This window comes from Ovis aries, unplaced genomic scaffold (genome assembly GCF_016772045.2).
Source record: "Ovis aries strain OAR_USU_Benz2616 breed Rambouillet unplaced genomic scaffold, ARS-UI_Ramb_v3.0 scaffold_90, whole genome shotgun sequence".
NCBI lineage: Eukaryota > Metazoa > Chordata > Mammalia > Artiodactyla > Bovidae > Ovis > Ovis aries.
This window is the reverse complement of record NW_024599829.1, coordinates 805055-814653: the sequence shown is the minus strand read 5'-3', so window position 1 is coordinate 814653 and position 9599 is coordinate 805055. Positions and strand designations below refer to the sequence as shown.

Sequence of the window (9599 nt, the reverse complement as noted above, 5' to 3'; positions counted from 1 at the left end):
TAAATTCTTTCCATTGAATCCTCTTCAGTTAAACCATCTGAGTAGAATTCTGTTTTGTGTCATGTCCCTGACTTAGAACAGACTTCACAAGATAGTTAATAAATGTTGCAGTGGAAGACACATTTCTGGCTTTATCATTGCTGGATACTACAGAGGCCACTGAATCACCATAATGGATCACTGGCAGACTCACACAGGAGGCAGAAATTAACATTACTAGCATTATTGTGATTAAATTGGATTCCGAATGTGGCTTAGCCATGCTTTTCTGTCACTTTCTTGAGAATTTAAATCACCCAGACATAGCAGAGCAGTGAGATAACTCTTGTTCCTTCCTCCCCTTTCCAGAGCCACGACAAAGCACCATGTCTGGTTGAGGAGAGACATGGATATCAATCACACGAAGGGCATTTTGTATTGATGGTGAGGTACCTGTAATGATATTTTCCATAATGTTATCAATCTCCATTTACCTTACCAGGATAAGTTCATGGGAGTCTATGGAGAAGATCTGAAGTGTTCTTCAAAATAACCACTGCTTTTACACTTGTTTCCATTCATCTTTGACTCCAAATAAAGATACTGCACCACCGTACTCTATACAGTACAGTACAGCAGTAGGGCATTATGCTACCGAAATAAAACAGATAGAGAGAAAAAAATATTGTGTGCTATCACATATATGTGGATTGTAAAAAAATACAACAGACTTGTGAATTAAACAAAAAAGAAGCAACTCACAGATACAGAGGCAAAACTAGTGGTTACCGATGGGGAGAGGGAAGCAGGGGAATGTAATATTGTGTTGTGGGGGAGGGAGGGGTTATTATAGGAATATAAGAAGTCATGTGTATGAAACTTGAAATTTTTAAAGTACCACAGAATTTAAAGAATCTTTCACTCAATAAAAAATATAATACAATTCACATAATATCCATGGAATTCTCCAGGCAAAAATACTGTAGTGGGTTGCCATTTCCTTCTCCTTTTACATATGCATATATTTATGTGTGTGTGTTTGTGTAAAAATGCTATATGTGATCATCCTTTGGAGCTTGTAGGTATGTGTGTATGCACACATTTCATGCAAAGCACTGCAAAAAATCATAAATGAAATGCTCCCTCAAACACAAATATTTCACTTCATTGAGAGCATGATTCATTTCTACCTATGAGTTTCCTACCAAGATATCACAATCTTCACTGGAGAACAGGAGTTGGCACTGAGTTACAGGTGCTATGAAAAGAGGTGTTTGGGAGGAAATACTCTGAAAACAGTGTATAACATCATCAGGATGGTTTAGAACAATTTTCAAGATCTTTAACACACAAGAAACCCAAAAGAAAGAATAAGTGATGGTTATCGGAACAGAGAAAAATGGAAAGATAAAGATCAAGACATGGAAATTTCAAATGCATAAAGATGTGGCAGGAAACTGAAATAGAGAAGTTCATTTGCAGAATTCATTTATTACATGTCACTTGATGATTGCCTGTGGGAGTAAAAATGGCCTTGACTCACAAGCTCAGTGACTTGTGTGAGATCCAGACATATCCCAAATGAAGCAGAGTAGAAGTACTGATAAGTGGAGAGAGAGAGAGAAAAAAAAAAAAGTCTAGTTAGAGAATGTGTTTACAGAGAAAGAAAAATCACAGTTGACTTGGCTGCCTGGTCATACTAGAGTGAAGATGAGTATCTTCTGAACAAAGTACTTATGCATTTACTAGTGCACAGCCAAGAAGAGCCTCTTCTCATGGTGGAGTAGCTCAAGGACGGTAGAAGGGTATCAACTGTTAAACCTGAAACTAGGACATTATATGGTCTTCACTGGTGGTTCAGATGGTAAAGAATCTGCTCACAATGCAGGAGACCCGTGTTCAATTCCTGGGTTGGAAAGATCCCTGGGAGAAGGGAATGGCAACCCACTCCAGTGTTCTTGCCTGGAGCATCCCCATGGACAGAGTAGCCTGGTGGGCTACACTATAGACAGAATCCAGTACAAAAGAAAATTTACTCATTGTTCAAAAACTATCAAGCATATCAAGACAATGAGAGTAGAGCATAACAACTAATCTAAGGAGCTTCTGAGGACAGAATCCTGTTAACTGCACGAGTTGTATGTGCCTGAATCCTACCATTCTTACAACACAGAGGTCAGGAGAGCTGCCAATGTAGGGTATGGAAGGAAAATGAGAGCTTCCTAAACCCCACAAAAAATGGAAAAGATTAAGGATAGATGAGCCCCAAAGCAAGAGTCAGTGCTTGCACGGTGTGTGTGCTCAGTTGTTCAGTTGGGTCTGGCTCTTTGTGCCCCGTGGACTGTAGCTGATCAGGCTCCTCTGTCCATGAGAATTTTAGTTGCAAGAATACTGGGGTGCATTGCCATTTCCTCCTTCAGGTAAGTGCTTGTGAGATTGTCTTAAATGGGAATCTACCTGTCTAGATGAACTTTGTAGGGCATTCACTTACAAATGAATGAGAAAACAAATTAGTCTGAGAAAAGAGCAGTAAAGATAAACTTTTAGCAAGAATTCACTGTAAGAATGGTTCTCAAGCTTACTCTGCCTTTTTTTTTTTTTTGCTTCCTATTGTTTTATATCTCATGAAAGACTATGAAAGGGTATTAAAACAATGTATCCTCATTAAAACCAATACAGTATTGTAAAAGTAAAATAAAGTAAAAATAAAAATAAATAAAATAAAATAAAGCATCCACACCCAATCTTAATAAGAAATCAAAATCAATATGCAAGTGGCTCTTAGGTTGTCCATCTCTAATGATAAGATCTCTTGTACTAAGATCAGGTCCATCCTACTCCTGAGGACATGTCCTTACATTTGTGTGGGGGAGCAGAATGTTTGCCTTTCTTGGTTCTTGTGCAGTAGTGACAGCTCTATCATATAGTGTTCAAAGAGATCAGTAGAAATGTCACTAACTATATTTTCCAAGAACTTAGTTGAATTTGACACTGACAAGGAAAACAAAAAGGATTGCATGTACTTATTTTGAGCAAAGTGCAAATTTTGGGAATCAGATCGAGACTTTGCTAAAATTTCTCTTCAAATGAAAATAGAAACTAGAAGAACAGAGTTTTACTTCTGGCTTGCATGTACACTTCCTTTCTTTACCCCTGATTAAGATAGTTCATTAACCCTTTCTAAGCTGAGAAACATAACCACATTTCTAGCAGGATATGGGAGGTGGGGACCCATTCTTAAAGCAAATCTCAGAAGGAATTAGCAGCACTAGCCATTTACTGGAACACCTGGGTCAGAAAGCATATCATACTCCTCAGGCTTATTCTCCATAATTTCAAATCACTATTTGCCCTAAGAGATGTATTCAGTCACACAAAAAATATCAACTTGAAATTTTGATGAGTGTTTGATTTGATATATTTTCCTTTTCTTTTAAGCTGAAACTGCTTCCTCTCCAAAATCAAAAGCTTGTATCTTATCCTTCCTGATATACATGTATGTCTTGGGCAGGTCAGGCATGAATAGGACTTTGAAACAGACTAGTTGATTGACAAACACCTTCTCTGTAGACAATTTCACTGATGCCTCAAAACAACCCAAAGAGGAAATGACTTATTCTTGAAGTTTCAGCTAAACTGAAATAGAGGTTCCTGTAAAAGAACAGTCAATTTCTAACTCATCTGTGCCACGTGGCTAGTATGTGTCAAGGTAGGATTTGAATTCCTGATTTCACACACCTAGTTGACTGCTTTTTCAGCCATAGGTCGTTTCCATACCTTAACCTGAAGACATAGTTTGTCCTTTCTTCCCTCACTATTTTTTTTTACATGTTCCTTTAGCTTTCCCTGTGTGAGTGCTTTCCTGGTTCTCATTGGACTTAGGTTGGTCATGGCACTAACTGAAAGGTGCAAGTTGAAAATTTTCAAAAGACACTTTCTGTGCCTCCACAGAGATTGACCTCCATCCTCCATGCTGTCTTAACTCTCTGCCCCATCCTTGGCTGAAACACTCTGTTTTCATTACTTGTTAATATTGCTATGGTCACAACCAGATTTCAAACCCTTTTGAGCAGAGATGCGATTTCCACAGCTATCCTTGGAGATAACAGTTGAGAACAAATATGTGCTAAGTAATTCAAGAGTAGGCAATGTATATTTAATTCAATGACTGTACAATAATTCTTATTTTTCCCCTCAGGCCAATCTGTATTTAATCGAACACATTATCTCACCTCTCAAAACTGAAAGTTTACGGGGAGAGGATGTGGGATGTGTAACTAACTCATTTAAAAACCGTAGGAAGAAAACAGTGTGGGAGTCATTATTTATAGGTAGCATTAACATTATTTATATGTAACTTTGAGTACATCCTATGTGCCAGCATTAGACTTAGTATTACACAACCATTAGCTCAGTTAATCCTCACAAAGACTGTGGGTGCTTAGTATTAGTACCTTCATTTTACAAATGGGAAACTGAAGCAAGTAGAGATTAATAAACTTTCCCTGGAACCTACAGTTAATAAACTGTGAGGCTGGGATCAGACTATTAGACAGTATTTTATAACATATTGCTTAGGAAAGAAATGCAACAAATTCACCCAATGCTACACATTCTCTGGGTAAAATGGCATTCACTTACTCATTAATCCATTCATTCATCCATGCATATAGTTAACAAGGGGGCTTCCCTGGTGGTTCAGAGGATAAAGCATCTGCCTGCAATGCAGGAGACCCGGGTTTGATCCCTGGGTTGGGAAGATCCCCTGAAGAACCCACTCCGGTATTCTTGCCTGGAGAATCCCATGGACATAGGAGCCTGGCAGGCTACAGTCCATGAGTCGCAGAGTTGGACACGACTGAGCGATCAATGGTATAGTTAACAAATACTCAGAGAAAATTATGTTTGCCACTGTATGGTCAATGAAGAAAGTGTCAGAAAAAGACAAAAGATGATTTTTGTCCTTCAAATGCTTCTGTTTCATGGTGGGAGTGAAGAGGCATTGAAGTTGCACAATCAGAATTATATATCTAAGAATGAGTGAAAATCATGTTGGAAACTGGAAGGGAGTAGATCTTTCACTGCTCAAAGAACTGTAATGCATAGGGCATAGTGATATTTTATTAACTCAAATGATATATATTCAGAACATGTACATTCTAGGTTTGGGGATAAAGTCTGACTTTAAATATGTGAGCAAAGTTAAACATGGTTTATTGACCTGGTCCTCACGAAGTTGAGAATACTGATGATAATATATGAGTCAATCACACTGATAATATTAAAACAGAATTTGCAAAATTTATCTGAATTACAGTTATATGATATTGTGAGAATATATCCTAAGAGAATATAACTTTAAGAAATCAGCCACAGAGGCACTGACAATACTAAAGGATAGATACAACTAAATCCCAACTAATGCTGAAACTGAAAATTGATAATTAAAAAAGATAATACTTTACCCATAGAAAAATACCAAATTATCTGGTAGAGCATCAGTCTGTATAACCAAGATAAAAGAAGACAGAAAGTAAAATATTTTAAGTCCTGAAAGCAAGTAACTGTCTTTCTACATTCACATCCAAATGAATTCTTCTTTGAGAATGGACAAGTGATACTCTCAGATAACTGGAAAGAGAGACACTCTACTGAAAGACGTGATTAAGGGTTTACCTCACACAAAAGAAAACTAAACCATAAACGAAGAGTGAGAGCAAGAAAACTGTGAGAGAAACATTGATAAATGTCACTACAGTTAAAAGAACATGGTTATCATTACCATCTTTCTAAATTGTTATGGGGAGGGAGGTGGGAGAGGGGTTCAGTATTGGGAACTCATGTACACCAGTGGCGGATTCATGTCAATGTATGGCAAAACCAATACAGTATCATAAAGTAAAATTTAAAAAAAAATAAACTTTTTTAAAAAAGAACATTGACATGGACTCAAAATTTGATATAATTTTAGTCATAAAATATAGATAATATTTAAACTTCATTATTGAAAAATTGTTATTAAAGATATATTCTCAACCTTCAAATGATAGTTTGTAAGTAAGAAGCAGTATGTATTCATAATTAAAATATTCTAAGTTCCTTTTATTATTTAAAATCAAAGTAGATGCATTGAATAATGAAGACTAAGTTAAGACAAGTATGCATATACAATTTAAGGGAACTTATTAAAAGTGGTAATAGAACATGTCATATTCAAACATGGAGTAAAAAGAAAACAAACTTAAAATATAATTTAATTCACAGTAAGTAAAGGGAAAACACATAAAGAAGTTTGTGAACAGCATAAGGTAATTATTAGAAAATATTCAAAAGTGCCAATATTCACAATAAAATAGAGCACACAGTGATTAAAAGGACTCAGGACTTGAAAATAAAAGAGTCAAAATATACATCATAGCCATAACCAAAAAAATAGTAATAAAACACTGCCTAATATATGTGAATATCAGACAAATTTGACTTTTAGTCTTCATACATCACAGAAGGGATAGAAACTATACATGTTAAAAGGGATTATACTAACTCAATACTTGACATGTCATAATAATATAGCCTAAATACTTTTAAAAAAATACCAAAAAAAAATAGGCAAATTCACATCATGTTTCTCCATTTTTATATGTGAAAATTCAAACATCTGTAAGGACACTGAAGATCTGGAAAAAAAAATCACTAGATGGCCTTAATAGGACTCTACTCTGCTCAGTTCCCGTCTCTTCTAAGCACTTTTCAACATCATAGTCTTTCCCCAGATATGCCTCAGTAAGAGATGCCAAAGATGAGCAGTAGTGTTCATGACATGGAGAGGTGCGGGATCTGAGTTTCTAAAATATATGAAACAAAAGGACCTGCTGTTATAACACAGGGAACACTGTTCAATACTCTGTAGTAACAGAAAAGGGAAAACAATAAAAAAAAATAGATATACGGATATTTATAACTAAGTCACTTTGCTGTATATCTGAAACTAACACAATATTGTTAATCAACTCTGCTCCAAAATAAACTAAAAAAAAATTTTTTTTGGTGTTTCTTGTTTTTTTTTTTTTTTAATCTTTTATTTTTTTAAATTTTAAAGTCTTTAATTCTTACATGCATTCCCAAACAATAAACTAAAAATTTTAAAAATAAAAACTGTGGCTATGCTTGAAAATATTAATTTGTAGTTATACTGACGCTGGTGTTCTTTATATTAGTTTATAATTTGGTTGTGTATTGGAAATCATTCATAAAGACAAAAAGTGAAACTCCAAAACTAGTTTTATGATAAGGATGTAAGTTAGTTTAAAACAGGTAAAATGAATAATAAAAAAATATTCGAATCAATATTTGGCATTTACATCAAAAATCTTATGAATGAGAATTTTATTCGACCAGTATTATCATCTAAAATATGTCCTGGAATAATAACTTGAGATTCCCAAAAATCTTCATTCCTATATAATTTGAATAATAGAAAACAAAAGAGACAAACCAAAAAGACAAATACACATACAAGGTTGACAAGTTCCTAGAAAATAAATTGAAAACCCATTAAGCCCTGGAAATCTAAAACATTGTCATTTCCTTAGCATCATTTTGAAATTTTATCTGTTAAAAGTCTGTACCTTTTTGAGTAACATGGATAGAATAATCTCTCCTTTATTCATTTTATACAACAATAACAGTGTTATTTGGTCTTGTGTTTCAATTTATATGTGGTATTATTTTAATACACTGAGTCACAGCTAACAATTTAAAAACATTCTTGCAAGTCTTATTGCTGAATTACACAAGAGAAGAATGATCAATAGACAAAATGATTTGCTAAAGTGCTCACTAATTGATCAGAGACTATTATATGTTACATACCTGTGACCAAAACGTCTACTCTATTTGACAAAAAAATTTCTCTTGAATCACTCTCCTTATTGCTTTTTTAACATCTTTGTTCCGAAGGCTGTAGATCAAAGGGTTTATCATAGGACTCATGAAAATGTAAAAAACAGCTACAATTTTGCCCTGTTCTACAGAAGTCTTGGAAGGAGGCCTCAGATACATGCAGAGAAGTGTCCCATAAAAGACAGTGACAGCTGTCAGGTGGGACCCACAGGTGGAGAAGGCCCTGTGCCTCCCTTCTGCAGAGCGGATATGCAGAATGGCTCTAAAGATGAAGATGTAGGAGATGAAGATGATGATGAGAGAACACATGAGGTTGAAACCAGCAACTACAAACATGGCAGTCTCTTTGGCATAAGTATCTGAGCAGGCCAGGACTAGGAGAGGTGGGTCCGCACAGTAAAAGTGGTTGATTTCATTGGGTCCACAGAAGGAGAGACGGAGCATCAGGATGGTCTGGACAAGACCATTTGCAAAGCCATAAGAATAAGGAGCAGCAACAAGAGAAAGGCAGACACCTCGGGACATCTTGCTGCCATATAACAATGGTTTGCAGATGGCCACATAGCGATCTTAAGCCATCACTGTGAGCATGTAATAATCTGCAATCACCAAGGCAATGAAAAAGTGGAACTGTATAAAGCAGCCAAGGAAGGAAATGGTTTTCCTCTTGCATAAGAAATGAACCAGCATCTGAGGAGTGACAGTGGTGGCATAACAGAGATCTACAAAGGCGAGGTGGCTGAGGAAGAAGTACATTGGAGTCTGAAGCTTTGAGTCAGTTCTGATTAACAAAATCATGCTTGCATTGCCGATGACTGTGATCAGGTAGATGACTAGGAAGACCACAAAAAGGACAGGCTCCAAGTCAGCTCGATCTGTCAGTCCCAGGAGGATAAACTCAGTCACCTCTGTATAGTTTTTCTTTAACATTGTGTTTGCTCAGCTTCATCATGTTCTAAAGTAAATGAAATAAAACTCATTTGTCATTTTCCCATTACTCACATCGTATCTGATGCCCACTTCTCTCATAATGTAAACACAGGTGAAATAAATGGCATAGTAAGCAGGAAATTTATACATTGAATATCTGAATTAATACAGAGCTCCTTTACATAAAGACAATCATGCATTCAAATGCTTTTCTCTATGTCTTTTCATAGTTGAAAAAATATTTTTTTTTCCTGAAAATTGTTTTCATGAATTACTTACAATTCTTTAAACATTGCTTTTCATTGAATTTATGACACTTTGCTTTTCCAATATAACATATGATGTGGTATCTAAAGCATCAGTCATCAAAACTCATGTGTTTTCATAACTTAGTGGACTTAAGTTCATGGAATTGGTAGGTCTTTATAGAACCAAATTCTGTCTACCTGCTCCTTCAAACTCAAGATCTCTCTCATACTGGTCCCTCACTCTGCAATGCATATCCTCTTTCCCTACTCTTGTCAGTCTCAGGGGATCCTAAAATAATCAAATATTACTCAGTTTTTAAGACAGCTCAAAATATCTTTGCTTTCTATTTTATAGTCAGTTATTGGGGTCAAAATTGTTGCATGAGATACAAAATTAAATCCCTATTTTTGTATAATAACAGAGAAGCATATAGTACATAAACAATGTGTATGTTTGTGTTGGTGGATGGGTGTATGTATATATATATATATATATATATATATATATATCAGTGATATTAAATATTCAAGTATAGAGTG

General features: G+C 35.5%; 1 pseudogene; it reads right to left on the bottom strand.

The window, feature by feature from the left end:
- Window positions 1–7866: 7866 nt before the first annotated feature.
- On the bottom strand, window positions 7867–8811 carry LOC101103868 (olfactory receptor 5M5-like; annotated as a pseudogene).
- Window positions 8812–9599: the final 788 nt, after the last annotated feature.